Source organism: Pleurodeles waltl, chromosome 7, assembly GCF_031143425.1.
Source record: "Pleurodeles waltl isolate 20211129_DDA chromosome 7, aPleWal1.hap1.20221129, whole genome shotgun sequence".
Lineage (NCBI taxonomy): Eukaryota > Metazoa > Chordata > Amphibia > Caudata > Salamandridae > Pleurodeles > Pleurodeles waltl.
The window spans coordinates 978,886,596-978,912,464 of NC_090446.1; positions in this window are offsets into that span (position 1 = coordinate 978,886,596).

Consider the following 25,869-nt stretch of genomic DNA (forward strand, 5'->3'; position numbering starts at 1 on the left):
TTGATTCAAATTTGAAGGGTACATCCTCATAATCCTTGAAGGGGTATAATATGCCAGCCAGAATGCCACCCTTTTGTAATTTGCCGCTCTAAGTGACTTATAACCCATCACAATGATATACTGCCATTCTCTTTGTGAAAACTTGCACCCGGTTTCCCTGGTTACTTTTTCTAAAAACACTGGCACCACTGTTTGGGCAATATCCTTTCTTAGAAATCTATACCAGTTACCCATCCCACATAAATTATTTTGAAAAATACATGAATCAGAGCAGACAATTCAGTCTTCAAATCCCTATAGTTGCTCCTTAAGAAGCATTTTATCTGTCTAAAACATAACTGTAGTGCGAGAGTACCATTCTCAAAGGACTGGGTAACTTGATCCCATGATATTACAGTTGAGCCTACAAAAAAATCACTCAATTTCCTAAGGCCTTTCTCTTCCCACCGGGATAGCAGAGATTGCTGGGACTATCATCCCCCACATTCGTGTATCACTGAGTCGGGTATAGGCATGACATGAAGGGACTTCCCATTGCTTAAAAACAGCATACAAACGTTGAGCCACTTGAGCTAGAGTCTTATGTCTTGTTTTTTTAGGTAATTTAGCAGTCATAAGAAAGACCACGAGTTGGACCGCACTTTCCTATACCATAAGATTCAGAAAAAACAATAAAATTCCGAATCTCTGATAGCGAGCCTAATAAGATTATCGAAGAGAGCCGCCTGATAGTAAGTCCTCATAACGGGAAGCGCCAACCCCCTTGCTCTACCTCCAATTCTAAAATTGACATCTTGACCCTAAGATTTCTATTATTCCATATAAATTGTTGAAAGGCTGTCACAATTTCGCAAAAACAGGTACTATGGACAGTCAGAGGTGGAGTAATAAAAATAAATTTAAAAGGGGCAGGATTGACATTTTAATTAATGCAACTCTCCCTATTGTGTAAGCGGCAATAAAGTCCATTTAGCTAATAAAGCTTTAACTTTATTCAAAGTTGCAATATAATCACATTAGAAAAGGTCTGCATGATTATTAGTCACATAGATCCCTAAATACCTCGCTGTATGCTGAGGAAGTGTTTGCAAACATAATGGTAGATCAGCACTAGATGCATTAAATAGTAGGAATCATGTTTTGGCCATATTTAGTTAATAACCACCTACTTTAGTGGATTCTGTGATTGCGTCTATTAGCCGCTGAATGTTTTCTCTTTCTGCCTTGAGGTATAATATTGCACCATCTGCAAATAATTTTATCTTAGACATACCTTCCAGCATGGGGGGCTATTAGGTTGTTCCACCAAATTTTATTAGCCAAGGGTTTGATAAAAAATTTGAACAAAATTGGAGACAGGGGACATCCTTGCCTAGTACCTTGCTTTATCCTGACTCTGCCCGCCTCTTTGGCATTAACAATCACCCTTGCCGCTGCACCAGGGTATAAGTTCCTCAACATTTCTAGAAATTGGGCTGGGAAACTAAATGTATCTAATCTGAGAAACAGAGCCTGTCAGTTCACCAAATCAAAAGCTTTTTCAGTGTCTAACATTAAAATGTCCACTGTCTGCTGATTGTTATTAAAATAGTCTATAGCTTGGACTGAAAACTGAGTATTGGCTGCTAATGTTCTTTGCAGTAAAAAACCCGACTGCTCGAGAGGAATAACACCTTGCGCCCAAGTACCACTTGGTCAGTGCATATATTCATTAACAACTTATGATCTGAATTTAATTGTCTAGTAGGGCGATATGAATCAGCATCTGAAGCACTTTTATATTTTTTTCTGAAAGCTTACTATATCTTATTCCTTGAAAGAACTGGGGACCACTACGCCTTCTTTAATTTGGTTAAACAGCCTTGCCAAGAATGGAAGGAGTTCTCGAATACACATTTTGTAAACTTCAGTTCGAATGCCGTCAATTTCGTTTTTTTTTGCATTTGGCATTTTTTAAGTGCATTCGCCACTTCTTCCTGCCCAGTTCTCTGAGTGAAAGCATCTCTACAATGGAAGCTGGGAAAAGTCAAGTTATTCAAAATAGACCTCCAGCTGAGGTCGAATAACTTCCTCAGCTTCTTGATATTACACGTCTATAATGCACAATAAAAATATCTGCTATAGCACCTTCTTCACGTTCCATTTTACCAGTAGTAGGATTTTTAATCCTTTTCACCTTCTGTTGATTTTTAATGAGTTTTGTTGACTAGGCCAGGTGTTTCCCGATTAGCTGACTGTCCTCATAAACCTTTTGATGAAAGGCTTTATCCCCCGCTATTGTATCCAACAAGAAGAAAACCTTAAGAACTTGCCTGACCTTTTCTAAAACATTTCTCTTTTCCTGATACTCTGCCATATCAGCCACTCTACACCTGGATACTAGTAGTTCATTCAGTGCCCTATCCACGTAGGTTTGAAGTTTCTGAATTCGCTGGAGACGGGCCCTATTCTGTCTTACTTTATAGGCTATGACCTGCCCCCTGAAGGTGGCTTTAAATGCCTCCCAGAACATAAAATCTGATGCTGTGTTATTATTCGTCTCGTAAAAATCCTTGATAAAGCTTTGCGTCTCCTCAAGCCAGTTTGTATCTGAAAGTAAAGCTTTATCAAAATGCCACCTAGGTGCGGTCCTTGGGAATGGGCCTAGCTTTAATTGTAAACTCACCACTGAGTGATCTGAAAAGGAATTGCCTAGAGAAATAAGTGTAATGTGCTGTCTCAGAATGACCAATCCACCAAGAATCGACTAGTCCAAAGTCCTGCTTAATCACTTGCATTAGCCTAGCGGGGTTTTGGTTTCAGCTGTTTTTCATCTGAATTGGACGAGTCCTTTTTAACGTCCTGTATAAAATTGAAATCTCCCCCAATACTATAAAACCCTCTGCATCTAGAATTAGGTTATTGATTTGGATCAGGGATTATGTATCATCAGACACAGGTCCATAGTAATTCACAAAATTTACATCTAATCCCTGCATTATTCCTTCCATGCAAATCCATCTCCACTGCTTATCTCTACGAACATCTTTCATTCCACATGTTAGAGAGTCTGCGAATAATACTGCGACATCCCTCACTGCGGCCCCTGCCGAAGAAAAAAACATGCACAATTATTACGGGGTATTGCTTTTCAGGCAGGTCTCCTGAAGATATATAATATCTGATTGAAGAAAAAAAAGCCATTTTAACAAAGCATCTGTCTTACGCTTGTTCCCCAACCCGTTTACATTACAAGACACAATTTTGACCTTTTGCATCTTACCCTAGGTAAGGCTCATATAAACTGCGTAATCACCTATCCTACTCTTGCTGTCAAGCTGGTATTCTCGATTGCTATTTAACGCATCATGCACTGGGACCCCTTGCCATTGGACACACTCAGTTCTAACCCTGCCATTTTGAGTTGCAAAAAACACCCCCCTCAACTGTGCCCATTCCCTCCCCTGCCTTTGGTATCGGGGGTACCCCGCTGTCCCCGTCCCCAAAGTTCCCACTACCTGAAAAGGTGTCATGACACAGCACATAGCTCTTGTGTAGAGACCCCTCTTACAGTGCAGAAGAATCAACTAGTTATATGAAAACAGCATATAAGCAAAAAACACTCTCTGTCCCATCATCACCAGAGAGCTTCTACGCTTGCACCTCACTAGTAATTTATTCTCTTTTTTTCTGACAAATAATTCTATGGTTCTCTTATCATTATCTAGAGCCTGCCCAGTCAAGAGTTTGCCAACTTTGCCAGAAAAGCTTGAGCTTCTTCTACTACTTGAAATACATGGAAGTGACCCTCAGCAAGTACTTTAAATTTTGACTGCTGAAACAATGAGGCTTGTACACCCTACGAGCTTGAATTCTTTAGCCAGACCCACAAATGTCTTTCTGCGTCAAGGTGTTGACGCCTTAAGGTCTGAAAATACTCTCAAATGGGTACAGTCTATTAATGGACAAGATTTTTTAATAATTGCCACACTCAGGATCTGCTCTTTGATCTGATAGTCTGAAAAGTTCTCTAGAATAGGACGAGGAAACTTCACATTCATTGATTGGACTGCAGGGACTCTATGCATCCTCATGATTGTCAAGTCTGCAGGTGCAATCAGCCAAACATGTTGTCTGATAAGGGAATCAATTAACTACGCTACAGTCTGTCTTGCACCATGAGACTCGCACCCTTCAGGAACTCCCATAAACCGAAGGTTGGAGCACCTTGAGTGATTCTCCATCTCTTCAACTTTATTTTCTAAATAGCAATTGCCACTTTTGCTCTCCCTGGATCTGCTTGTTGAGATAGCCCATCTTGTCCTTTAAGTCTGAAATTCTTTGTTCTACTTCCTGCATACATTTTGTCAATTGTTTGAATAATGTGAATTTCTGCTCAATTCTAGACAGTCTTTGTTGTAATGTTTCAATTTCCTGGTCTTGATTCTGCCGTAGCCTTTTGATTTCAGACAAAATCAATTCCACCAGTACTTTCACTGACTCAGACGGCTCAGTTTGTGTTGATATGTTGACCTTTATGGCATTGCAGACACTACTGACACTTTCCTGAACTGTTGATTGCCGTTCTACAGGAGGTGGCATGTTGTCACCTATAACATCGGTGTCAACCTCCGACTGTTGCTGCGCTACCACCAAATCCACTGACTGCACAGGTAAATGTGAAGGTGAACTGGAGGCTGAACCCCTGATGCAAGCCCCAGATCTAACGGTCTTCTCAGCTGCATTGTTCAAGGTCCCACTGATGTCCAACGGCTCAGCAGCACTGGTCAGCACTACAGAGCTTTTGCCCTTATCCTTATTCCCCAGAACCATGGTTGGACTGTGAAATAAAGGATATTCTTTGGTGCTTGTTGCAGGGTCCTGCCTCACAGATGGGGGAGTCAGAGCTTGGTTGACCATCGTACTTCCATTGCTGTTCTGAGACTCCTTGTTGTAAAGTCCTTCTTGATCCACCCCTAAATGATCACCTTGTGAAGCGGATTTCATCGAAACCGCCGAGTGGGCCTGCAACAATTGCACCCCCTGCATATTAATTCAAGGGGTATGCTCTGATGTGCCACCACTGTCTCTAAAAGTCTCTTTCTCCAGGGCTTTACAAGACACTCCTGAAAGCAGGTGCCCTACCCGCCTCTTGCCCTCAGGGCCGATGAATTTGCTGGGGACTTCACCATACGTTTCCTCATTGCCACACATCACATGTGTCCAGGTGAGCCTCAGGAACCCACCCTCGATCCCCACCTGACTGCACCCAGCCAACACAACTCCTTGCGGTAATGGATGCTTACCTCGTGGGCGGGGGCTCTTCAGGCTGGGAGCCTGCAAGCCTGTGAACAGCCTGATGTCCGGCTGCCTGCTCTCGGTTTCGTTGTTGTAATCTCTGTCTCTCCGAAATTTATGGGTTGCGGCCTTCACGCCTGTGGCCTTCCTCTATCCTCCGCTGCCTTCCACACCTGTCTGCCTGCTGCACCCCGGCCCAGCGTGGCCCATCCATCAGAGGCCAGTCCGATGTCCAACAATACAGTAATGCACGGGACGCGGTCTCTTGCACCGCATACCAGCACGGCAGCCATCTTCACAGGGGGAAGGGCCACCTCACATGAATGCTAGCAGCGTGGCATGTGAGTACTGCCTGCTGCTGCCTCCTACACCTCATTCTGCGTCTTAACATGACAGGTGCATTGAACTCTCTGGCTCTTCTTTTACCAAAGTTACTTACAAAAAAGTGTTAGAGTGTTTTGCATATTTCACCCATATTTTTAACCCTTTTGCCCAGGCATTATGCACCTGTGAGTTTCACAATTCGTAGAAGAAATACTGAACAGTTCAGCTAACTGTAGTGAATCAGTGTTCCTTCTGGATGTGGTGGGAGTTGATACAAGAACATTGGGAGTATTCACAGCAGGCCTTTACCTGTGTATAACTGAGCCACACGTCAAACTGTAATTCCTTCGCTTCAATTGTCCCACAGAGTTCAATGCTGTCCTATTCATTGGTATGATTACGTTCACGTTAAAATAGGTATGGTTCTCAGAACACCTGAGATTAAGTGTTTTTGGGTCATCCGACTCATTTCTAGGCTTGGAGGTTGGTGGGTTGTACGCGTCAATTAAAGAAGTAACAAAATGGTGAGACCATAGAACTTCAAAAGCCGGAAGAATATTCCATGATATACTATCAGAACAAACAAAATCTAACATAATTTAATAAGCACAACAAATCTTTTATCTGAATTTGAGTTACATGTGCAGAGACATTAAAATGCACGTTCAGATCCCCCAAAAGAAGATTTCTCACATTTGAAAACAATATATTATTTAAGTAAAATCTCGACTGGTCTGGTGCATCATTGGCAGGCCCACTGAAATTATGTGACTGTGCGAAGATTTTCTCATAATTGTAGATTTGCTACATTTGCCATATAACCCATTATCTTCTGCATGATCTGCAGATTTTAACAAAAACAAATTTTGTTTCTAGCTCAAACGTTCAAAAGTTATTGAAAATGCAGCAACACGTGTTGCCGTGCAGAAGAAGGCTCTTTGCAAAGGTTGACTGTAGCTTATTGCTATCTTTGGGTGTTAAACTGGTACTAATGAGGTGAAACTGATGCCCAGATGGTGTTGATAAGTTAAACAAATGATAACATAATGAAGTACTACTATTGCAAATGTGCTGCACAATTTGCCTTTTGTTGCTGCATAATTTACTCAACCATGACACATATTTTGGCCCACCCCTGCCGCATAATTCCAGTGGCCCAAATCACTGGCCAGCCAATAGGAAGTCTATAATATACAAACACATTCCATGTTACTTTTATTGGGACAGTAAGCCTGACTTGAAAGGCATGACTTAAAAGATCTGACTTGTCTGACCTGTCTTTCACACAATTCATATTCTTTCTTACAATTATAGCAACTCTTCCCCTTGTTTTGTTTCTCTGTTCCCTTTAATTGGTTGAAAACATTCAGGTACAAGTCTATTCTAATCAAGTTAAACGTACAAAACAGATCAGCACAGACAGAGATGATGATGAGCAGAGTGGGGTGTTCCAGCAGGAGGCCAGGAGCACCTAAGGACCAGAGAGCAGCTTCTCTAGCTATGTTCATCTCTCTCTCTTTCTCTCTCTCTACCTTTCTTTCTTATTCCTCTCTCTCCTGTCTCATTGTTGTGTTCACTGCCCGTATCGCCTTCTTTGTTACTCTGCTTTCTTCCCCTTTTCCTACTTGCTCTCCCTATCTCTCTAAATCTCTTTCTTTCTGTATCTCTGTCTCATTTTTGGTCTCTGTCTGTACCTTGTTTAGCTGTCTGACCTCAATACTGCCTCTCTCACATGCACTCTACCCTTTTACTACTTTCTATGTCTCTACACTACATGCTTCTCTCTGTGCCCTTAACTGTCTGTTCCTTTAATATGAGTCTCTTAACCTCCTCCCCTTGCTTTTCCTTTCTCTTTGTATCCCTTTCTGTCACTTTCTATTTACATCTTTTGGTCACTGCTTTCCCTCTTATTTGTTTTCTATGCCTCACTCAGATCCTGATTTATGATCCCTCAGCTTCCTCATTCGTGTTTGTCCTCTTCCCATCCCATTGACCAGCGGCGGCTCCTCCGCTATGGTGGAAGAGCGTCGCCCTATGCTAGCAGCAGCTGCTACAAACCAGTGACAATGAAAGGTAATAAACTATGTTTATTATCATTTTGTTGTTAACGTGGAAGGGCCATGGGGGGATGACAGGGACAATGGGGGTGCACTGTGCACTCCCCTCAGTGCGCACGTGTGTTTGGGCGGCCATCTCGGGCAAGCCAAACACACATGCACACTGTGCTCTCTCCAAGCCGGCACTGTGTTGACAGGCTGGAGAGAGCAGACACAGGCTCCCAGTCTGCCTGGGAGCACCCTGGCTGGGAGCTCCCGCCAATCCTAACGCTGCTTTCATGCAGCGTTAGGATTGGCCGAAGGGCAGGCTGTGAGCCTGTGCCTGCTGAGGGGACGGAGGAGCGGCGTGGTGTGGCAGGTAGTTTTTCAAACATTTTTTTACTATTTTTATTTTTTATTTTATTATTATCCCACCATGCGCAGCCTCACTCCTTTTAGCCCCCGCGAGCCGCGACTGTCATTGACCTCTGCTCCTAACTTCACAATCTAAGCACATCACATCTTAAGTCCTGGTAAATAAGCATTCATGGACTGTGGGCTGTCGGGAACATGAGGATTGCACAAAAAGCTTTCCAATGGCAGGGTTGAACTAGTGGGCAGACTAAGATGTGGCAGGGGACAAATCAACCTCTGCATAGTTGCTAAGTAGCCCCAAGACTAAGGGGCATATTTACAAGCCCATAGTGCCACCTTGCGCCGCCCTAACATCTTTTATTTTACACTAACGCGGCGTTAAGGAGACCTTTCTCCCGTGCAATATTTACAAAGTGGCGCCATGCTTTCATCGCGTCACTTTGTAAGCCCTTGCGCCTCATTATGCCTGCACCAGGCTTAATGTAGGCCGGGGGGGGGCGTTGCAACACAGGGAGGCCCGAAAAAATGACATTGTGAAATTTACAACATTTCACTGTGCCATTTATTCCATCATTTTTAATGTCTGCTCAGAGCAGGCGTTAAAATGACGCATACATTTTAAGCAATGGGCCAACCTGTGCTAAGCTGCACTTGGGTAAAAATGTTTTATGCTTGTGCAGCAAAGTGCAAGTTCACAATAGCATCTAAAATTTGGATGCTATTGTCCTAACGACCTCCATGATGCGCCGTATTGTAAATACGAAAAGTGGTGCATCCGTCCAGATGCGCCACTTTCTTATAATATGCCCCTAGGTTTGTAACATGAATGGCATTTTACTAGCCTAGCTAGTATTTTTACATCAATGCCAGTGAAAATTCGTAAAATGACTGAAATCCATATTTTCTTTCTCATTTCAAATATCATCCTAAAATAACTACAAGGGCTAGCTGTCCTTTGCAGCTCTCATCTGCTTGCAGAACAGAAAAGCAGATAGGAAGAAATCTCTTGCTGTTCAAGTTAGTCCATTGTTGCAGACCTAATTTACAGGGGTCGTAAACGGCCTCATAAGGACTCCTTCTCCTGACTCTCTGATGCTTGACGCATGTCTGTGACCTAGCTCTTGTCCGCCAGCTCGCGTCTGGACGAGTGTGGGTTCCTGCATAGTACTGGATAGCATGAATAGCCGATTTACTGAGTAGACGTAGTCAGCGGATTTCTGTTCATGAAGATTTTGCCAAGTGTGTTCCCCATTCGAGGGGCTGCCTCTGTGGAATCGCGGTGGCTGGGACGAGATTGTGGAAGTTTCCTGCTCATGAAGCTGGTAGTGAGATTCCATGAGGAGGCACCTGCAATGTTTCAGTTCCTGGCTCCCGTTCTGGAAGTGGCTAGATCACTTTTGGAACACCCTGATGTTTTTTGGCCTTTTAGGAAGATGGAGGTGGTATCTCTGAGCAGTCATTGCGTGCTTGAGGAGGGAGGTAAGTGGGTGCGCATTTAAGAAGCAGATGTAAGTTTGTGTTGTTGCAACAAAGCAGTGTGGTTTTTGTAGGGATGCCTCCCCAAAGAAAAGAGGGCCTAAGCCCTAGGGCTCTGTTAACGACATAAAAGGAGCAGAGGGTGTGAAGGTGCCTGCAGTTGATATGAGACTCTTCTGGATTAGAGAACAATTCACTCACGAAAGGGAATTACACAAGCTCCCTGCAAGTGGATCGAACCCTTGTTAATGTCATGCCACATTCTTCAAACACCTAAGCAGTTTCAATTAAGGACTCTGTAGGGAAACACTTTAAAAAATATAGTGGCACAGGACCGTAAATGCTGGTGCTGTGGTCCCCTTTTCAAGTAGTCATTTAGAGGTGCTAGACGCCCAGGAGAGGGAGGACCTCAATATGGTTGAAGATATCGAATTGATCCACTCCCTCTATCTTCTTCCCCCAATTTGCTCCCCCATCAGAGCTAAGATTCACAGGCTTCCTATGTGTACTTGTTAAAAAGACTAATGTTGGTGAATAAGTGATACTGTGGGTGGGCTGGGAGAGGGCACCTTTGGTTTTTGAAAGCAAGGAAAAACCTACATAGCGGAAAAGGTCCTATGAATTCCCTTTGGGGTGCCAGGAAGTCTTGTATTGTGAAAGATTTGGCTAAGCCGTCTAAAGCAAGGAAAATACAGAAGAATAAATGGAGGGAGGAAAGGAACCAAGGAAGGAAATACGGTACAAGTAAAGAAGGCCCCTGCCCCCTAAGAAGTCAGGTCCCAGGGCCAAGCATAATTACTCTAGTGGTATATCCCATTCTAAGGAGATTAAGGAATTAAGAGGAACAGTGTGAATAGCTTGTGGGTTTTCTTAGTAATATATCCCAGGGTATAGCAGAGAGCTCTAAATTCATGAAGACCTAGACAACGGACAACACAGTGGCCATCCAAGATGATCGTGACCTTGATCAGGAGTAAATACATGCCCCTTATAGGGACCCTAGAGCAAAGCATGTGTATCTGGATGCTGTACATAAAGGAAAAAGGCAAATAAATGGAAACCCCCATATAAGTCCAACCTATTGAAGGTTTTTCCATCCTGTAAGGCATTGGATGTGATTACTACAAGAGATGTAGATCAAGTAGATTTCAGGGAATCCTTAATGGGGATGGAAGTTACAAAAGTTAGTTTTACCTTTCCAGTATTTGATGACTTGGTATTAGAAGCCGGAGATGAATTTAAGGAAATTGGGTTATGGATAGTGCATGAAGTGGAGGCTCTGGCCCCTTATCTAAGATATCTTTATGAGTAAACCATGCTGGTCTCAATTTGGAGCAAGTAATTTTGGTAATTGGAGTGGAAGGTTCTCCACCTCCACCACAGTTGAGTTAGGGTGGTAGAAACAAACCTCTTTGCAATAGATTTGTGTGTCTAAGCGGTAATTGGGAGAGTGTCTCCTCATGGGGGGCAGGTGGTCTAGGTTGATGGCCCTCCCGCTAGCCTTGATGTTTTCTCCTGGAATGTACATGGGTTTGGAACATTTTAGAATAATAGACCTCACAAAAATTTGAGAGGAGAATATGATTATATGTTTTCAGGAGACCTGGCTGGCGGGACAGCTAACAAATTTAAGTGGATTTAGGCCAATCACAAAGCAGGCATTGAAAGTAGAACAGGGCGTTTAACAGGAGGGTTGCTGACACTGATTTCAACTAAATATATAACAGGAGCAAGGATCATCAGACAAGTAGTGATTGGCTTCTGGCTTGTCATTTAAACCTGCATGACGGGTGTCACTCAATTAACAGCTTGATAATTGCAAATGTTTATGTAAACCAAAGTGAAGCTCAGGATGAGTTATAGCAAGTGTTTCTGGCATATTTGATGGAGATTCTGGTGGACCCACCAAATCTTCTTATGGGGGACATTAATCTCTGCTTGTCACCAGCCCAGGAAAAGGCCAGTTGTAGCGATATGTTGGAACGTTATGGAATACCATATGCAAAATTTCCAAAGTGTACCCAATCGAAGTATGACCTTAAATTAACATATGTGCTTTCTGAGTTAGGATTTGTGTGCCTAAATGTTCGCTTTAGGTAGGATTTTCCGACAACCCAAACTTTTGTGCATGGTAATCAGAGCGTCCATATTGATTACATGTATATACAGGCATGGCACTTTGAGAGTTGAAAAGGTTTTGAGGTGTTAAGAATCAGGGGTAGTGATCATTGGGGCTTAAAAGTGTCTCTTTTTTCAGTACCACAACACAAGGAAATGGTGATCCCGATGGAGTGTCCTTTTCTAAACGTTTGACCACAAGAATTGATGATAGATACATCTTGCACCTAATGCAATATCAAGTGACCATAAACCTTTGGCCTAGTTGGGAACCGGGTATTAATGTTTTGGACTGGTACTCTGAGATTATTGCAGAAGTTGTCAAGTGCTTGACTCCTGTAGTCAATAAGTGTAATCTTGAGGCTAAAAAAGAAATGCCACTTTGATTATCTATACAGACTTGGTTTGATAAGGAATGTTTAGGCCTTAAAAAGAGGTAGAAGAAAGCAAGACCTATGAAGTGTTTCTCAGATGGTTCTAAGGAAAGAGAAAGGTATAGTAAAATAAAGAAGGAGTGTGCAGTGCTTATTAGAACAAGGAAACATGCTTATTACTAAGCTAACTGGAACATGATGCTTAGCACCCTTCCTGCTAAAGGTAAGAACTAATTCTGGAAGTTAGTGCTATAAGTAAAATTAACTCCTAGGTGTACTGTCCCGGAAAATGCTTTGGTAGCATATTTAACTAATATCTATATGACCTGGGAGATAATGAAGAGTGGAAGGTGGCAGATCCTGGGATGGAGTTATTGGAACTATTCTCTGCACAGTCCTTAGTTAAACTGATTTCCTCCCTAAAGCTAACAAAGGCAGCTGGCCCTGATAATCTTCCAGTAATTATTATAAAATCCAACCCTATGTGGCGGGCTAGTTTTTTTCCCAAAGTCTTTGTTTTTATAACAAAGACGGGTGTTTTTTCCGCCCAGCTGGAAGGGTGCAATAATCAAACCCATACACAAAAAACGGATATTCCAAGTAATTTTCAATTGCTAAGCTTGCTCGATGTCAAAGCTAAACTATATTCCAAGGTAATTTTATTGTCCTTAAAAGATTAGATTGAGCCAACAATCTTTTGTGTCCATGGAACAAGGAGGATTTACGCAAGATCATTCTGCAATTGACCATTGCTTTAGTTTGTTGGAGATTGGCCAAAAGGCATTGGAAACCTCAGGGAATCTTGTCATATTCAGCTCTGTAGGAGAAAAAAACAGTTTTGCTTCTTCACTGCTTGAGAGCTGAAGGGCAAGAAGTGTTCGAGAATCTCCCAGAACTTGTAAATCAAGTGGAAGGTGATGGGAACAATCTTGGTAATGAGTTTGAGAGGGCCATAAAACACCTTGATGATCATTACTTACCAAAAACCTTCATAATTTGGAGATATTCTATTTCAGAAAAAGAAAACAAGGTACAGATGACTCTTTAGAGGATCTTATTACTGCTCTACACAAGCTTGCATCTTTGTGTAATTTCGGAGAAAACACTGAAGAAAGAATTAGAGATCAGTTTATGCTCCAATGTAATTTCGATAAAATAAGGGAAGAGTTATGGGCCAAAAGTGTCCCTACTTTAAATTAGGTCATTATGATAGCTAAGCAGGTGTAGCACTCCATGTCAAGTAAAAAGGTGTTACAGAAATAAAAAAGATTCTACCACTGCCGTTCAACCAGTGAATGCTGCACACAAGAAGAGTTTTAGTAACAAGAATGTGTATGTTATAGGTGTGGAAGCATTAGTCACTATGCAAACTTTAAGGATTGTCCTGATCTAAAGGTCACTTGCAAATTGTGTTCAAAGAAATGACATTTTGCTGAATATTGCAAGACAAAGAAACAGACGATGAGAGTCAATAAGTTGAGAGTCAATAAGTTGAGGATACTCAGGTTGTTCTACAAGTTGTCGATGATGTTAGCTGCGTTATAAAAGCGAAAGGTGACTATCCATCAGATTTGGTCAGTGTCAAATGGGTGAAAATTAAGACGATGGATTCAGGAGTCAAACTATCGCTTGGTTCGGATTCTGGTTTCGTTAATCAGAAAAAGTTACATTGGAGAGTCCAGATGTTGATCCCTATAGTTATGGCTCAAAGCCTTTTGAGTTTATTAGATATGTTTGTGCTGAAATTGCTGTTCAGGGGAATTGTATAGAGTAAAAGTGTAAGTCCCGGTCAAAGGTGATACAATTTTGTTGTACCCACATCAAAAAATGTTAGACATTTACTTAGATCCTAATGCTACCTCTCAAGTGCAGGGTAGGAAGGTAGGTGTAGAAAGGTTGGAGGATGTTGGCTCTTGAAAGAGTCTCCTGATGTATTCTCAGATAAAATGGGTTATGATAAAGGATGTGTGCATTGCATTCATCTAAAAACAGTGCAGTACCAGTGGCATGTAAGGTCAGAAAGGTTTCTGTGCATTTACAAAAAGCAGTTAAAAAGGAAATCGACTGTTTGTGTTCTAATTATGTCATTGAAGCGGTAAAGGTGTCTGAATGGATATCTCCTATATTTGTGGCAACTAAGAGCTCAGGTGAAATCACATCATGTATAGATTTGAGGCAACTCAACAGACAAGTTGTGGAAGATCAATTCCCTCTCCCCAACATTAAAGAAATGATGATTATTTTGGGAAAGGCCAAATTTTTCTCGACTTTGGACTTACCGCCCTGGTGCCATCAGGTATGTTCTTGTCAGTATTCAAAGGATTGCACAGCTTTTATAACACTGTTTGGGGTGTTCTTGTTTAAAAGGATGCCTTTTGGGTTGTGGTCTGCGGCATCAGTTTTCCAAAGGCTCGTGGATGGAATGCTGGGAAAAACACCAGACATACATTTTTTTCAAGATGTTGTCCTGATTTTCAGTAAGACCTTAGAATCACATGTTCAGAAAATCAGGGAAGTTTTTTGCATTTTAGTGACAAAGGTATCACCCTCAAGTTGAACAAGTGCAAGTTTTGTCTCCTTGAAAATCACGTATTTAGGGCATGTATTTTCGGGTGAGAGAGTTATACCTAAACAAGAACTAGTTAAGACCATTTCTGATGTACCATCACCTGAGAAGAAAGAAGAAGTAAGAAGAAGTACAAGATTTTCTAGGTATGGCTGAATTCTATGGTAGGTTTGTGGATAATTTTGCGAAAGTACCTGTGCCATAAGAGAACTTCTAAAGAAAGAGGTTCATTTTAACTGGTCGGATGACTGTCAGAAAGAATTTAAAGATATAAATAAGTGTCTTAGTCAAGTGCAGCATTTGAAGAGTTTTGTGTCTGGATTGCCCTGTTGTATTCTCACAGACGCAAGTGGGAAAGGGTTGGGAACAGTTCTCAAGCAGGAGCAGAATTCTGAGATGGTCACAACTGCTTTCACTTCCATGGCTCTTAGAGGGGCAGAATCAGATTTTTTTGCCATAGAAAGAAAAGCTCTGGTGGTGTTTTAGTCGATAAGAAAATTTAAGTAGTTCCTATGTGCACGAAGTTTGTGGTGAGAACGGACCACAAGCCCTTGCAAGAAGTATTTGTGAAGAAGGGCCTGGATTGTATTTCTTCCTGTATCACTAAATGGCTTGTAGCATTGCAGGACTTCAATTTTAGAGTGGAATTCACATCTGGCAAAGGGCAATGAGCAGCTGATTGCTTGTCTAGGTTGGTAAGGGATAAACCCTGGAAGAAAAAGTAGAGGAAAGTTGGTGGAAGGATGAGGAGTGCAAGGTATGCACCATCACAGGTGTTTGTGTCACAGAGAATGAATAGTTAGAAGAAATTCAAAAAAGATGAACTGCTGAGTGCTGTGCGTGATTTACTGCAAAGTAATGTGGGTTGGCCTAAGGGCAAATTGGAAGGATACAAGAAGATTAAAAATTACCTGTCTGCCAATAAGTCTTTAGTTATGAGAGGATATAGACTGGTGGTCCCATCAGGACTGAGGAATCGTTTGCTTGATATGGTGCATGAAGGTCACCATGGCATTTGCAGAACCAAAGAACGCTTAAGAATGGCACAGTGGTGGCCAAGTATGGATGTACAAGCGGTGTGACTGGTGAGAGATTATGCGGAGTGTAGGTGCAGTGATAAAAGACAGGTGGTCAGAACAGCACCCATGACCTGTAGGAATTGCCCAAAGAAGTGTGGGAAGAAATCACCTTAGATATCTTGGGACCCATTGATAACAAGGGTGGACATGGAAGACATGTGTTGACTTTAATAAACATGTTGTCAAGATGGCCAACTGTGAAAGTTGTTTATGATATTTCCACTGGTTCTGTGTGTAAACGTTTGGAGGAAGTATTTGCTTTAAAAGGTGCTCCTGCTTGTATGCTAACGGATAACGGGGTTCAATTTACCTTTATGGAGATGCAGGTGTTTTTAAAAGAACGGGAATTACTTACAAAAAGTATTCCCTATACCACCTGGAGACCAATGGGATGAGGAATGTAATTGTACAATGAAAGAATCTATAGAAATTTCCAGATCTCAAGGTTGTGTCTGGTGTACTGATTTGATGAAGAGGGTAGTAGAGCACAGGTATACTCCTCATTCTACTGAAGGACTATGTCCATTTGAAATGTTCAGAAAGGAGAAATCCTATCCCATGTTGTGTCCCCCTGGGGTGAAACATTTTGGAAGGGATTTTACCGATTTGTAGGAGAAAATGGAAACCAGCAAAAAAAAATGAACTGGATGTTTGTGAAAGGAGAAATTTGAACTATAATCATCAGAAGGGGGTAAAATATGTCAATATTAAAGTTGGTGATGCTGATAAAGTCAAATTACCCAAAAATAAGAGTCAGTGGGGAGGAGATTTTTGAAAGACTCAAAAGGTAGTCAAAATATTTAATGGAGAAGCAAAATTAGATGATAGAAGGACTTGGAATTTCAACAGACCATCACTATGTAACGCATAGTGGAATTGTTTTCTTTTTTTGTTTTGCCTCTGCTTCTTTGTACTTGTGATTTGTCTATTATCTCTAAAAGAATCCCACGGGGAAATGGGTTGAGACAGTTTTGTGTCCTTGCCCCCAGGCTATTCTCACTATTTCTTGCTCATCTGCCCTCAGTTCTTTGTAATACCAGATCTTTTTTGCCAAAAGTGGGAAGAAGACATATTTTGTGTCTCCTTTATGCGGACAACCTGGCTATCCTTGATTTGACCCAGGTGGACCTCCAGAGAATACTGGAAAGGTTTAGCACGTACTGTGTGGCCAATGAAATAAAGGTTAATCTGGAGAAAAAATAATTAATTTTGGGAGAAAGACGAAAGTGTACAAGTGATTAGTGGGGGACACAACAGTGGTGGTGGTATTCTCATATAAATATTTAGGAATAACATTCAGTAATACATTAAACTTGGCTTTGAATAAAGAAGTTGTGGAAGCTCAGGCAGTGTCCACTTTAGGAGGATTAATAAATATAAAACCATATTTGGAGATCCATCGCTGTCCCCGGTATTAATGTTTTACAATGCTATGGTGACTGTAGGAATCTGTCTTTCTATGTAGTGTACCAGTGTAAGGGAACACTATGAAGATTGTCCAGGGTGACCCTTATTGGCTGATGGATGTTAAAATATTAATCCTAAAAGCTCTCTTTTGTGGTAGTGTGGGCAAGCAGTTAGGCTTATCAGAGGATAGTGTTAAGCATTTATAGCACACACAGAGCCAGTAAGTGAGTCCAACACTCAATAAAGAAATCTGACACCAATTTATAAAAATAACACAGCTTTTAAATTAATTTAGATACCAAGATCATCGTAATCGGGGCAGGATAGTGATTTTTCAAGATAGTGATTTTTCAAGACTTCGAAAATGCACTCTACTGCATCTTTAAAGCATTCCTATGGGGAAGAAACATAAACTGCAATCGGGTATGTAGCAACAACTTACAGGACCAGTCTTCAGGCGTTAAGGTGGGTATAGGGCAAGGTCTGAGGCAGCACCAAGAGTTCACTTCATTAGGCACTCAGGCCCATATTTATACTTTTTGACGCTAAACTGCGCTAACGCAGTTTAGCGTCAAAAAATTTAGCGCCGTCTAACGCCATTCTGAAGCGCCATGCGGGCGCCGTATTTATGGAATGGCGTTAGCCGGAGCTAGCAGACCGGCGCTGCCTGGTGTGCGTGGAAAAAAACCACGTAGACCAGGCAGCGCCGGCGTAGGGGGAAAATGGCGTTAGGGCGTCTTAAAATGGGGCAAGTCAGGTTGAGGCAAAAAAATCGCCTCAACCCGATTTGCGCCATTATTTTCGACGCCCAGATGCCATTTAAATGACTCCTGTCTTAGTAAAGACAGGAGTCATGCCCCCTTGCCCAATGGCCATGCCCAGGGGACTTATGTCCCCTGGGCATGGTCATTGGGCATAGTGGCATGTAGGGGGGCACAAATAAGGCCCCCCTATGCCACACAAAAAAAATTAAAAAATATAAAAAATTATACTTACCTGAACTTACCTGAATGTCCCTGGGGTGGGTCCCTCCATCCTTGGGTGTCCTCCTGGGGTGGGCAGGGGTGGCAGGGGGGGTCCCTGGGGGCAGGGGAGGGCACCTGTGGGCTCATTTTGAGCCCACAGGCCCCTTAACGCCTACCCTGACCCAGGCGTTAAATAGTGGCGCAAATGCGGGGTTTTTTGACCCGCCACCTCCCGGGCGTGATTTTTGCCCGGGAGTATAAATACGACGCATTTGCGTCGCCGTCATTTTTTTAGACGGGAACGCCTTCCTTGCATCTCATTAACGCAAGGAAGGCGTTCACGCAAAAAAATTACGCTCTTTACTCATACTTTGGCGCTAGACGCGTCTAACGCCAAAGTATAAATATGGCGTTAGTTTTGCGCCGAATTTGCGTCGAAAAAAACGACGCTAATTCGGCGCAAACGGAGTATAAATATGCCCCTCAGTGTCCATGTGTAGAGGTGCATTACAGCGTTATGTATCCCATTCACTTTAATGGGAACTGTCCTGGGGAAAAGATACTGCAAGTGGAGACTGGGTGACCAGTCCAGCTGGGCTCAAAGGGGGGCTCAGGTCTTGGGGTTCTTGGGCATGCAGGGACACCATCAATCCACTGGAAGTCAGGCTGTGGGAATTATGTGCAGTGGTGCTTTGAGGTGTCAGGTCGCCCTGCTGAAGAGCCTCGCAGTTCTTAGTTCCTGCAGAAAAGAGGCTGCAGGTGATGAGTGGGGGGGGGTCAGTCTGGCCAAACCCAAGAGTGAGCTCAGCTTCTGAAGGTCTCTGGACTCAGTTGGCACAATCGCCTCCCTCGGACTTGGGCTGTGGGGCTCGGGAGCAGTGGTGCTTTGAGGCATCAGGTCTCTGTGGTCAGAGACTCAGGGGGTCATTACAACCCTAGCGGACGGTGTTAAAGCGGCGGTAATACCGCAAACAGGCCGGCGGTAAAAAAAAGGGAATTATGACCGTGGCGGAAACCGCCAACAAAGACAGCCACTTTAACACTCCGACCGCCACGGCGGTACAGACAAACAGCGCGGCGGTCACCGCCAATAGACAGGCAGAAGACAAAGTACCGCCCACAGTATTACAACAGGCCAATCCGCCACCTTTTCCGGGGCGGATTCACCGTGGATAAAAACACGGCAGAAACAGCCATTTCAATGGGAAAACGCTCACCTGAACAAACTCCACGAGGAAGGAGGGCACCATGGAGCCGGAACTTCAAATACTCCCTGCAATTGTGTTCCTGCTCCTCTACGAACATCAGCAACGGCGGCGCCGAAGACAACGGTGAGTACTGCAACTACGACATAGGGGAGGCAAAAGTCACGGAGACACACACGCAACACCCCCACCCCCACCCGACCCTCACCCACTACAACACACACACCAATGCATTTTAAAACATCACAGTAACAACCCCCAACCCCCCTGGAAGAATGCAAAGACTAAAGGAAATGAGTACAACCATTGTAATGTAGCACAATACAGTAAGCCAATATATACAGAAATATACACAAATGGCAAAAATAAACATCACGATCAGTAGTGCAGGTATGCACCATCCAATGTCCGTGGACCACTGGGCCCAAAATGCATGGGCGAGGCCCACACGCGATACCTGTCCTGAAACGGAGAGAACACTGCAGGGGCATCAGATAGAAATACAACAGGCACCTCAGCCGGATGACAGCACCACGCCAGATCCACGACGGGGCTCCATGCCCATTGATGTATCCTGGGGAGTGCAAAGCCACAGTCTCTCAAGTCTTTGCAGTGGGTGGTTTGCCCACTGCTTTATCCTGGGGAGTGCAAAGCCACAGTCTCACAAGTCTCTACAGTGGGTGGTTTTCCCACTGTACCATCCTGGGGAGTGCAAAGCCACAGTCTCACAAGTCTTTGCAGTGGGTGGTTTTCCCACTGTACCATCCTGGGGAGTGCAAAGCCACAGTCTCACAAGTCTCTACAGTGGGTGGTTTGCCCACTGTACCATCCTGGGGAGTGCAAAGCCACAGTCTCACAAGTCTCTACAGTGGGTGGTTTGCCCACTGTACCATCCTGGGGAGTGCAAAGCCACAGTCTCTCAAGTGGATAACAGTCTCCACTGGTTCTGGAGGGGGACTGGTGCCCAGAGTGCTTCATCCTGTGAAAGACAGATGGAGTGGATGCATGTCTCCACTGGGGGACTGGTGCCCAGAGTGCTTCATCCTGTTAAGGACTGAGGTAGTGGATGCCTTTCTCCACAGGTTCTGGATGGGGATAGGTGCCCAGAGTGCATCACTCTCCCCGTGACGGTCCCAGTTCCGTCACTGCCCCTGCCGCACATGGGCTAGCGATGCCTGAGTTGGCGGTGCTTGCCCTGTTCAGCGGTGCTTGCCATGGCGGTCTTTGCCGAGTTCAGTGGTGCTTGCCCTGTTCAGCGGTGCTTGACCTGTTCAGCGGTGCTTGCCCTGTTCAGCGGTGCTTGCCATGGCGGTCTTTGCCCAGTTCAGCGGTGATTGACCTGTTCAGCGGTGCTTGCCATGGTGGTCTTTGCCCAGTTCAGCGGTGCTTGCCCTCTTCAGCAGTGCTTGACTTTGCTGTCTCTGACCTGTGCAGCGGTGTGTGCCATAGCGTTCCCTCATTACCCAGCGGGGATGTGGCTGCCGGGGCCCTCCTGGGCACTGACTCCGGCGGTGGTCTCCTGACCAGTGACGATGGGGCTGGCGGTGGCGTCCTGGGCAGCGGGGATGATGGCAGCCTTCTCCGCCGTGCTGCTCTTCCCATACTTTGGCACTTTCTTCTGCCCCTTCCCCACCTTGGGAGGAGTCACAGCTGACTCGACACTCCCCCCGAGACCCTTGTGAGCGGCTTTGCCGGCAGGAGTCTTCACCCTCTCCCGTCGGGCACTGTCCAACTTCTGGTGCTTCACAGGGGGGGGGGACTGGCTGTGCTTTGGCTCCGTGTCACACTGGCTGCCTTGGTGCCCGGTGCACTCCACATACCTCTAACAGGCACCACTGGTACCGGACTTTTTTTGGCTGAGGTGCTACTACGGGACCTATGAATTGGAGGGGGGGGGTGGGAAAGATGTCAACGTTGCTCAGGAAAAGTTTCTGAGGAACACTGGGACGGGTAGCTGGAGGGGGTCTGGGAGTGGAGGAAGAGGAGGTGGTTGTAGGAGGTGTAACGTTTGGTGATTTGGGTGCAGGTGCATGTTCTGGAGGCTGTCGTGAGGTGGATGCATCTTGGGTGTGTGTGTGGCCGCGTTTGTGTACTTTGGGAGGGGGCGTCACAGACACACTTCGAGAGGACACAGGGGACGTGTAAATGGTAGTGGGGGTGGTGAGTGCAGGTGAGCGGGGTGTGGTGGTGGGTGTTCTGGTGCGAGTCCTAGTGGCTGTAGTGGTAGTGCATGCAGGTGAGAGTGTAGACGAGACTGGGAGGGAGGAGGGAGACGACGAGGAGGGGGACACAGTGGAGGCAGTGGATGTTGCTGTGTCTGTATGTGGGTGATGCTTGTGTGAGTGCCTGTGGGATGTGTGGTGCCTATGTTTGCCTGAGCTGCCCTTGTGTGTTGAGGTGTGTGCAGGCTGGTCTGTAGGTGTGCTTGGGATAAGTTGAGGTACAGGGGATTGGGTCTGGGTGGAGGAAGTTGGAGGGAGGAGGCTAGACACAGGGACAATGGCTGCCATCAGTGCTGAGGCCAGAGATTGCAGGGTTCGATGATGGGCAGCCTGACCAGAATGAATGCCCTCCAGGAATGCATTAGTGTGTTGCAACTCCCTCTCTACACCCTGGATGACATTCACAATGGTAGGCTGCCCAACAGTGAGTGACCTGAGGAGGTCAATGGCCTCCTCACTGAGGGCAGCAGGGGTGACTGGGGCTGGGACTGAGGTGCCTGGGGCAAAGGTGATGCCCACCCTCTTGGGTGAGTGGCCACGGGGCGAAGGCTGAGGGGCTGCTGGGAGGGCGGTGCTGGTAGGGGGGGTTGCGGCTGTACCTGTTGAAGTGGGGGGCACAGATGGTGCCGCCACCACAAGGGAGCTACCATCGGAGGACGAGTCTGTGTCGCTGGTTGCTGATGCGGTGACCGCCGTGAAGCTCCCCTCGCCCTCCGTCCCACTGGTGTACTCAGAGTCCATGGTGTGGCCCTCCATGGCCATGTGGGATGCAGCCCCCTCGTGCTCCGGTGCCACTGTACCTCGGCCTGATGATGCTGATGCACAAAAGAACAGGGAGACCACAAAAAGGGGGTGGGAAACAGAAGAAAGAAAGGTTGAGTGCCTGGCTTACCGTTACCGTTGGCGGACAATACAGACACAGCAGCCCCCTGCACTACGCCGCTCTCTTGGCCTCTGCAGATGCAGTTCCTGGGATATGGCCTACATGGCTATGGTGGACATCTGCACACATAGATGACACAGGGGCATGTATACCTGTACTTGGCACTCTACAGAGGTGGGGTGGAGTGCCACATGGCCTGCATTACGGAGGGGCCTAGCCTACGGAACTCACCCTGGCCTAGGGAAACCCACAGCCCTCCTCCCCCACCCAGATCCCTCCACTGCGCGCAAAGTCAGCAGAATGAGAGTGTACTCACCCCCTTGTGTCTGCTGTGATGCCCTCATGCTCCCATCCAACTCAGGGTAGGCCACCGCCAGGATCCGGAACATCAGGGGGGTCATGGTGTGACGGGCACCCCTCCCACGTTGGGAGGACATCCCCAGCTTAGCCTCCGCTGTCTTTCTGCTCCAGCGGCGAATGTCCTCCCATCTTTTATGGCTCTGGGTGCTCCGTCTCTGGTGGACCCCCAGGGTCTGGACGTCCTTGGCGATGGCACACCAAATATCCTTCTTCTGGTGGGCGCTGACCTACATGACATGTACAGGGGAAGAAGAGAAGTCATTACCAACTGCACCGTCGAAGTGAGTGGCCCACATCCCTGCCCTTGCCATGTGGCACATGCATTCACACTCATTCATGGTCGCAGAACTCTGCCCCCTTCCTTCTTACATCCAGCTCTCTCCAGCCAGGCATAGCCCATACAACTTGCACCCTATGTACACACCTGTTGGTCTGGAGGACCGTAGAGTAGCGTGTACTGGGGGAGGACCCCGTCCACGAGCTTCTCCAACTCCTGTGCAGTGAAGGCAGGGGCCCTTTCCCCAGACACACGTGCCATTGTCTCTTCCAGACTGAGGTCACAGCAGCACTTGCAGTGTAGGTCCTCTCCTGTCGAAGATCAGGTATCGAGTGATTGCACAGATAGAAAATGGCGGTGACGTCCACATCGGTGCGTATCATCACCGCCGGCGCACTTCCTCATTGGCTCCTGGGACCCATAGGGTCCTATGTTAACCAATGCAGCATTGCGCCGCGGTCTCCGACCGCCTACCACTACGGTGTACAACGCCAGCGCAGTTACCCCACATCCCATTGTCCCAGTTTAGAGGTCAGGCAGCCGCCATTTCAGGGGCCCACATGGCTTCATTTTCAACTGCGTCACACATACCGAGGCCTAGACTCAACACACATACATACAACTTTTTGGAATTTGTTTCGTGTTCTGGTTTGCTGTGGGTACATACCTCTGAATTGCTTGACTCTATGGTCGCTTTTGTTCTTCCTAGGCACCGTCCGCTGGGACATGTGAGGAGATGTTGGAATCCTCCGGTGTACCGACCGCTGGTGGACCTGTTGACAATGGAGGAGCGACATTTAATCATCACCCACAGGTTTGACCGTGCCACCCAGGAACTGTGTACCCAGTTGGAGCCAGACCTGATGTCACCAATCCGCCATCCCACAGGAATCCCCCCTCAAGTGCAGGTGCTATCAGTGCTCCATTATCTGGCAAGTGGGTAATTTCAAACAACAGTGGCCATGGCATCAGGGATGTCCCAGCCTATGTTTTCCAACGTGTTGTCCAGAGTGTTGTCTGCCCTGCTGAAACACATGAGGAGCTACATCGTTTTCCCTCAGGTGGAAGATTTGGTTACAGTTACAGGTGACTTCTATGCCCTGGGACATATCCCTAACATCATAGGTGCCATTGATGGGACCCATGTAGCTCTGGTCCCCCCCCACAGGAGTGAACAGGTGTACAGGAACCGGAAGAGTTATCATTCGATGAATGTACAGATGGTATGTTTGGCAGACCAGTACATCTCGCAGGTAAATGCTATGTTCCCTGGCTCTGTGCATGACGCCTACATCCTGCGGAATAGCAGCATCCCTTATGTGATGGGCCAACTCCAGAGGCACCGTGTGTGGCTATTAGGGGACTCTGGTTACCCCAACCTGTCATGGCTACTGACCCCAGTGAGGAATCCCAGGACAAGGGCAGAGGAACGCTACAATGAGGCCCATGGGCGGACTATGAGGGTGATCGAACGCACCTTCGGCCTCCTGAAGGCCAGGTTCAGGTGCCTCCATATGACAGGTGGTTCCCTATTCTACTCACCAAGGAAGGTGTGCCAGATCATCATCGCCTGCTCTATGCTTCACAATCTTGCTTTGCGACGCCAGGTGCCTTTTCTGCAGGAGGATGGTCCAGATGACGGTGTTGTGGCAGCTGTGGAGCCTGTGGACAGTGATGAGGAGGAAGCAGAGGAAGAAGACATTGACAACAGGGACTCAGTCATACAACAATATTTTCAGTGACACACAGGTGAGAACACTTTCTTTACTACTACTTTTACTTTCACACTTCTACCTCTATCCTGTCTGTCAATTTCAACCTGTATTTGGTAACTGAGTTGTACATTTCCATTACGGTTTCACAGGTGTGGTTACCAATGTGTGTCATCTGCTTGCATCCTTCATGGACTTGTGATGTGTGACATAGGTATGTTGTCATTACTATTGTGAACGGATTTTGTCATTGTTATAGCTAATACACATTTTCGAAAACACAGACTGACTCCAGATTGTTTTGTGGTTCAAGGGTGTTTATTGAAGTGCTAAATATGGGAGAGGGTGGTAAAATGGTGAGGGGTGATGGCGGGGGAATGTCCATGGCAGAGTCCAGTCTATTAGTCTCACAGGTGCACTGCCCATATGGGCATAGGAAGTGGAGCTGGGACAGTTCCAATCTGGACAGGGTTACAAAGTGGGACAGTGGGATGACAATCAGGGTGGTCTCATTTCTTGGTGGGGGTCTTGCCATCGTGCTCTGTCCTGTTCCTGGATCTCAGGGACTGATTGCGAGGTGGTTCTTCGTCTGCAGGGGGTGGGGTGCTGGTGTGGTGGTCCTGTGGCGGGGTGTCCTGTCCACTAGCGCTGGCGGAGGTGGTGGGCAGTTCATCATCCAGGCTAGTGTCAGGGGCCCCTTGGGGTGCCACGGTGTCCCTCATGGTGTTCTGTATGTCCTTCAGCACCCCTACGATGGTGCCCAGGGCAGAGCTGATGGTTCTGAGTTCCTCCCTGAAGCCCAAATACTGTTCCTCCTGCAGGCGCTGGGTCTCCTGAAACTTGGCCAGGACCGTAGCCATCATCTCCTGGGAGTGGTGGTATGCTCCCATGATGGAGGAGAGGGCCTCGTGGAGAGTGGGTTCCCTAGGCCAGTCCGCCCCCTGTTGCACAGCAGCCCTCCCAGTTCCCCTGTGTTCCTGGGCCTCCGTCCCCTGGACCGTGTGCCCACTAACACTGCCCCCAGGTCCCTGTTGTTGTTGGGGTGGTGGGTTCCCTGTAGTGGTGGACACACAGCTGATTGACGTGTCCTGGGTACGGAGGTATGGGCCAGTTGGGTGGGTGCTGTACTGGTGTTTCCAGAGGGTGGAAGGTCAGTGTTGGGCTGTGCCTGTGCGAGGGGAACCAACTGTCCCGAGGCCCACAATGGTCCGGG